Source organism: Phoenix dactylifera, chromosome 4, assembly GCF_051530095.1.
Source record: "Phoenix dactylifera cultivar Ajwa chromosome 4, Ajwa_hap1_PhDact_Kaust_v1.1, whole genome shotgun sequence".
NCBI classification, from domain to species: domain Eukaryota; kingdom Viridiplantae; phylum Streptophyta; class Magnoliopsida; order Arecales; family Arecaceae; genus Phoenix; species Phoenix dactylifera.
The window spans coordinates 16,399,160-16,406,095 of NC_143193.1; positions in this window are offsets into that span (position 1 = coordinate 16,399,160).

Genomic DNA, 6,936 nt, shown 5'->3' on the forward strand with positions numbered 1-6,936 from the left:
CGTACGCCCCTCCTTTTCCCTTCAATTAATGAACCCAGGGAGGGGCCTATGCCCCTCCCTCATTTCTATCATGCACGTGGAGCTCCTAAAAAATAGGTGCTCCAATGCATATCCATAGGCGGGGCGTACGCCCCTCCCTTTGTGCCGCACAAAGAAAAGAAGAGGAGGGGTGTGAGCCCCTCCCTCTTATATAAACTTAATCCTTCTCTAAGGGGAATTAGGTGGCCCTTCTTTAAGTGATCCCTAATCTAATTAGAAATTATTTTATTAGATTAAATTAATTAAGACTTTAGAAATCCTACTCCAAGTAGGACTTTAATTTAACTTGAACAAGTTCAATTAATTAAATCCAATTGATTCAATTAAATTGCAATCCAATTGCAATTATTTCTTCTTCAACTCACTAACCTTTAGCGAGTTAACCAATTATCAATCAAATTGATTATTTATGATTCCTAATCACATTCAACCATCGGATCGGTTAATACCTCTAATGTGTGCGACCCCATAGGTTCTATTCTGTCTGGTAGTGAGATATATTGTGATCTCTATCACAATATCATTGAAAACTTCTTTCAATGGGTTGAAACAATTTTAACTCAACTCACCAGGGATCATCGACCATCAAGATGGTCCCTGTGAGTCTCACCATCCACCAGTAACACCTAGCAGCATATAGTGGCAACCCAGCAAAATAGAATGATGAACCTCTAGGTGCAGTTATCATATGATACAGTTCTTCTATCGTAGATCCCTACAGACCGGAGGTCATGGATAACTCGTCAAACCCCGTCGTCTGTCATATGTCAAGATTTATTCGACTTGAGTTCGATAATGGAAAAACTCTTTCTCCACTGTATTTACTGCCCCAGCCAAGGTCTTAGAACTCAATCTTATAAATCACATAGGATCGCTCCTCATCTATCAAGGTCGATAGATTCCATGTAGGTGCATACCCTACTCCTACAGTGAATTTACTGCAGCCAATCTACACTACAAGGACCCATATGACTAGAGACCATGTATATGTGTAGTCAAACTACAATAACCTCACTGTGAGTAGCCGAAGCACCGCAGGTCAAAGGACTAGTCATACTACTGCAACATCAAGCAAGTCACTGACGAGTGGATAGATATCCAAGTGACTTCTTATCTTGGTCACGCTCAGTACCCTTGTTCTCTAACAAGCACCTGCACTCTCACTTCAGTGTCCCTACACTGTGGACTCGAGTCTCATCCATCCATAAGAAAAATGATCTGTGCACTGATCGGATCGATCACCGTCCTCGTGATGATCTATTAATCAGGAGCATTTAGAAATTAATCACCAATGATACATAGCTCAAATTCTCAACTCTTGAGAATATGTATCATCATCTTATTAATTTCTTGGACGATTCATAGACACATAAACAATATGAATGAAAAGATGCCCATTTATTATTCAATAATAATAAAGTCAAGTATAAATTTATATTCCAGAATTAATAATGTGTCTGCCAGATTGGCTTCTAGGGCATACATCTAACACTTCTGACTCAGCTGCTTAGTGAATGGGTCCGCCACGTTTTCAGTGGAGTCTACTCTCTGCACCTCTACATACTTGATGCAGGAGCACGAGCCCAAATCATAATGGATGTACGTCGAGTTTGGATTCTTGCTTGGGAGTGCCCGAAAACACATTGGGTTCGTAATTTCTAGCATTTAATTGGATTGAGTCTATTTTATTTTGGTCACATTGAGTCCTTTTATTTTGGGTTTATTTGAGTTCTTATTTTGGGTTTGCAATTTGCTGATTTATGTTTGCAATTGAATGCCAAGTGGCATCAAAAGAGTCCATGTTATGCAAGGATTGAGTCAAGTCATATTGGGCCATGTGTGGAGAATTTAGTTTAGTCGTATGAGTGAAATTGAGTCCTTATATGAGAGGATTGAGTCCATGTGTTTAAGATTGAGTCGTTATAATTGAGTGCCATTAAGAAGGATTCCTAATGCCGTGAAGATCATCACTCATCACGTGGAGAAGTTCAACCATGAAGATCTCTCACATGTGGAAGAAATTCAGAGTTCAAATCCAGTTGAAATCCGTGACAGATTGAACACCATGTGGTATTTTGAAGATTTTGGAAGCTACAGAAGTCTGATTAAGTTGATTCAAATTTTGTTGGAAAGTAGACATCCGTAGCTTTCCAATGACTATAAGAACATGAAATTTGGAGATCAGATGAAATTTGAGGAGTCTCCCGAACTTCATGCTGATGTTGGTACCCGAGAAGGAGTTCCACCTAGATTCCAACTCGTGGCATGCGGCTGAATTTCTTTTGATGGGTTTCAATCCACACGCCATAAGGAATGGATTCCTAGGTGTCTAGGCTTAGGTGTCAAGGCCTTTGATTGGTGAATTAGAAAATTTAAATTTTGAATTGAGTCCTCATGTAATTAGGAGTCCAATTTAAAATTCTGTGCCAACCTTTCTTTCTATATAAAGAAGGGTATGATGAATGAAGTTAGTTTTCTTTTGGATTTCGAAATTATGATTTGTCTGCGTGAAGAGAGGCTACTCCTCTTGCTGGTGCGATGCCAAAGAGGCTGAGGGAAGGTGGGACGCCTCCCCTTCACGCCATTTGAAATTGGGTTGGTTTTGGATGAGATTTCCCTAACAAACTCAAGTTTATCCTTATCCCTTCTTTTGTTCTCACGCCTCCACCTCTTGTGTGCACCCTCCTTGAGTGCCACATCAGCATTTCAGCACCTCCCTCACGCCCAAGACTCCTTTCCCACGTCCTCCTCTAAGTCCTATTGCCATTAGGACTCCACACAACCCAATTCAGCCAAAAAAATTGGTCTAGCCAATTTCAGCCCCCACAAAAATTGGTGCCTAATTTTGGTCCATTGGCTGACCCTCCTTGAACCCAATCTCACCAACCAGCAACCCATCTTCTTCCTCCTTCCTTCCACCACAAAGAACCCTAGCCTCCATTGCCATTGCTTTGAAAAAAAAAAGAAGAGAAGAAAGATTCAGCCATCCTCAAGAAGAAAAAAATCTGCAGCCCACCCCGATTGCGTCAATTGGTATCAGAGCGAATCCTTGTCGCCATGAGTACCAGAAGTGGTCGCCCCTACAACAATGAACGACAACGTGCTGAGATGATGGCCGAGCTCATCCGGCAAGTGGCGGCCTTGAATCAGAAGGTGGAAGTTGTTTGGGATCGTCTCTTCCCCGAGCCAAACAATCTTGAAGATGAACATGCTGTCCCCGCGCAACCTGAAAATTCAGAAGTGCCATTTGGAAGAGACCCCGATGTTGAAGCATTCTCCCCCAGGGGTCTATCACCCCAAAGGCCACCTAGGGATCAGCGGATGCCCCCTCCAAACATTCCTCGTATGGGGAATAATTTCAGGAACCCCTATGTTCATCAAAATCAGCGGGAGCGCCATGATCTCGACGATGTCATGAAGCGGGTTCGTGTAGAAGTTGCTGATTACAGCGGAAGCATGGACCCAACCTACTTCCAGGATTGGTTGATGTCTCTCGAAGACTACTTCGAATGGTTCAGCATGCCCAATGAAACCAAGGTGCGATTCGTGAAGATGAAGCTCAAGGGCCAAGCACGCATATGGTGGCATAGCGTTGAAGAGAAGCTTCATCGACTCCGACAGCCCCCTATCAATGATTGGGAGGAGATGAAACTTCGTTTGAAGGAAAAGTATCTTTCCCTTGATTATGAGGAGACACTCTTTGAAGAACTTCTGAAACTTCGTCAAGGAAGCTCTTCCGTAGAGGAGTATACGGCACGATTCCATGAGTTGATGATCCGCAGCAACCTCACGGAGACGGATCGACAGTCCCTAACTCGGTACCGATCCGGGCTGAGGGATGACATCAAGAGGGAGCTAATGACAACGCGCATCTTCAGCCTAGAGGAGGCATACCAACTCGCCATTCGAGTTGAATCGCAGCTACGACAAAGACGCCCTGCGCAAGCACCAGTTGTACGACGATTTCCCGAGCGCAGCACCAACCGAGGAGTTCCATTTCCTCGAGGTAACGCCCCTGCTTTCAGATCTGAAACCTCTGTAAATAGAAGCACATATCAGGAAAGGGGTGCTCCAAGGGCTAATAAAAAGGGTAAAGGTCCTATGCCACAATCCACATCGCAAGGGAAGAATCCTGTTGAATGCTACAAGTGCGGCGGGCGAGGCCATTTCGCCGTTGTTTGTCCTACCCGAGACCAACGATTTGCATTGGTATGCGAGGAGGATGAGATCATAGGACCCTCTGAAGTCACTCCTCCCTCTCAGCCCGCTGATGAAGAGGGAAATGAAGGAAACGAAGAACATGATGAAGAAGCCCCTGCGGTGGAGCTAGAAGCTTCAGATCTACCTGTGTGCGTCGTGCGGCGGGTTCTTACGGGTTGCAAGCTGGAGGAGAACGTGGAGGAAGATTGGAGGCGCACCAATATCTTTCACACTCGCGTCGAGCATGCCAACAAGTCTCTAAACCTCATCATTGACAATGGAAGCTGCATGAATATCATTTCCAAAGAAGTACTGAAAAAGCTGAATCTGAAACCGGTACCGCATCCAAAGCCGTATCGGGTAAGTTGGATCGAAGACTCCTCCATCCCTGTTAAACAAAGATGCTTGATCTGTTTTTCACTTGGTAAGGACCTCCGAGATGAAGTATGGTGCGATGTTCTGCCCATGAAAGCGTGCCATCTTCTTCTAGGAAGACCTTGGTTGTATGATCGTAGTGTCGAGTATGATGGTCGATCCAATTGTTATTCTCTATATTGTGCCAACAAAAGAGTTGTGTTAAAGCCCCTTAGGATCACTGATTTTATCTCTGAAAATCTGATAATCCAACGGGTTTTAACCATGAGAAAGTTTGAAGCTTGTAGCCGAGAGATTGGGGTTATGTATGCACTAATGGCTAGGGAAGTTGGGGCTGAAATTTCAGAAGTTGTTCCTCCTGATTTCAAGTCTATATTGGATGATTTCTCTGATGTAACCCCTGAGAATCTTCCCAAGGAGCTTCCACCGATGAGGGACATCCAACATTCCATAGATTTGGTGCCCGGTTCAAGTCTACCGAATCTTTCTGCATACCGGCTGAATCCTAGAGAACATGAGGAGCTTCACCGCCAAGTCCTGAAGCATGGGCCGCATGCAGAAGATTTTATTGCTGATGCCCTCAGTCAAAATTCATATGTTCTAACTCTTTTGAATGTTGAGGTAATGGGGTTTGCCAATCTAAAATTTTTGTACCCCTCTGAAGTATATTTTCAGCCCATATATGCAGAAGTTTCAGGAGTGGATCAGTGGCAGCATTCAAAATTTTTGACCCATGATTGCTTTCTTTTATGTGTCCCGGAGACCTCACTTGGTGATCATATTGTTCGAGAGGTCCATGGTGGAGACCTTGGTGGTCACTTTGGCTACGTCAAAACAGTCACCATGGTGGAGGATAAGTTCTATTTGCCGACCCTGCGCAAGGAAGCAAACTTTGTGTTGATGTGGTTGAGTGTTGAATGCAGAAATTTTCAGAAGCTTCAACCTTGCCAAGTCGAATTCTTCAAGGTGCTGAAGTGGATGGGACCCAAGGCCTTTGTGCTCGAGTTACCAGATGATTTGCAGGTTAGCCCCATCTTCTATGTTGAAGAGTTGCAGCCCTATGAAGCTCACTATGTTGAAGATGAAGACATCCCATCTGTACCATCTTCACTTCTTCGACGATCAGCCCCGACGGACATCATTGAGGACATCCTAGTTGTTCAGATAGTGTCCACCCACCGAGGAGGATATCAGAAGTTTTTCATTGGAGGACCGACTAAATTCAGATCGCTCATGATTAAAGACGGAGGAAGTCCAACAGCTAAATCCAAACTTCCACAAGCTCTATCAGTTGTGAAACTCGACGGAGTCGAGTCTTTTTTCCAGAAGGGGGGAATTGATGCAGGAGCACGAGCCCAAATTATAATGGATGTACGTCGAGTTTGGATTCTTGCTTGGGAGTGCCCGAAAACACATTGGGTTCGTAATTTCTAGCATTTAATTGGATTGAGTCTATTTTATTTTGGTCACATTGAGTCCTTTTATTTTGGATTTATTTGAGTTCTTATTTTGGGTTTGCAATTTGCTGATTTATGTTTGCAATTGAATGCCAAGTGGCATCAAAAGAGTCCATGTTATGCAAGGATTGAGTCAAGTCATATTGGGTCATGTGTGGAGAATTTAGTTTAGTCGTATGAGTGAAATTGAGTCCTTATGTGAGAGGATTGAGTCCATGTGTTTAAGATTGAGTCCTTATAATTGAGTGCCATTAAGAAGGATTCCTAATGCCGTGAAGATCATCACTCATCACGTGGAGAAGTTCAACCATGAAGATCTCTCACATGTGGAAGAAATTCAGAGTTCAAATCCAGTTGAAATCCGTGACAGATTGAACACCATGTGGTATTTTGAAGATTTTGGAAGCTACAGAAGTCTGATTAAGTTGATTCAAATTTTGTTGGAATGTAGACATCCGTAGCTTTCCAATGACTATAAGAACATGAAATTTGGAGATCATATGAAATTTGAGGAGTCTCCCGAACTTCATGCTGATGTTGGTACCCGAGAAGGAGTTCCACCTAGATTCCAACTCGTGGCATGCGGCTGAATTTCTTTTGATGGGTTTCAATCCACACGCCATAAGGAATGGATTCCTAGGTGTCTAGGCTTAGGTGTCAAGGCCTTTGATTGGTCAATTAGAAAATTTAAATTTTGAATTGAGTCCTCATGTAATTAGGAGTCCAATTTAAAATTCTGTGCCAACCTTTCTTTCTATATAAAGAAGGGTATGATGAATGAAGTTAGTTTTCTTTTGGATTTCGAAATTATGATTTGTCTGCGTGAAGAGAGGCTACTCCTCTTGCTGGTGCGATGCCAAAGAGG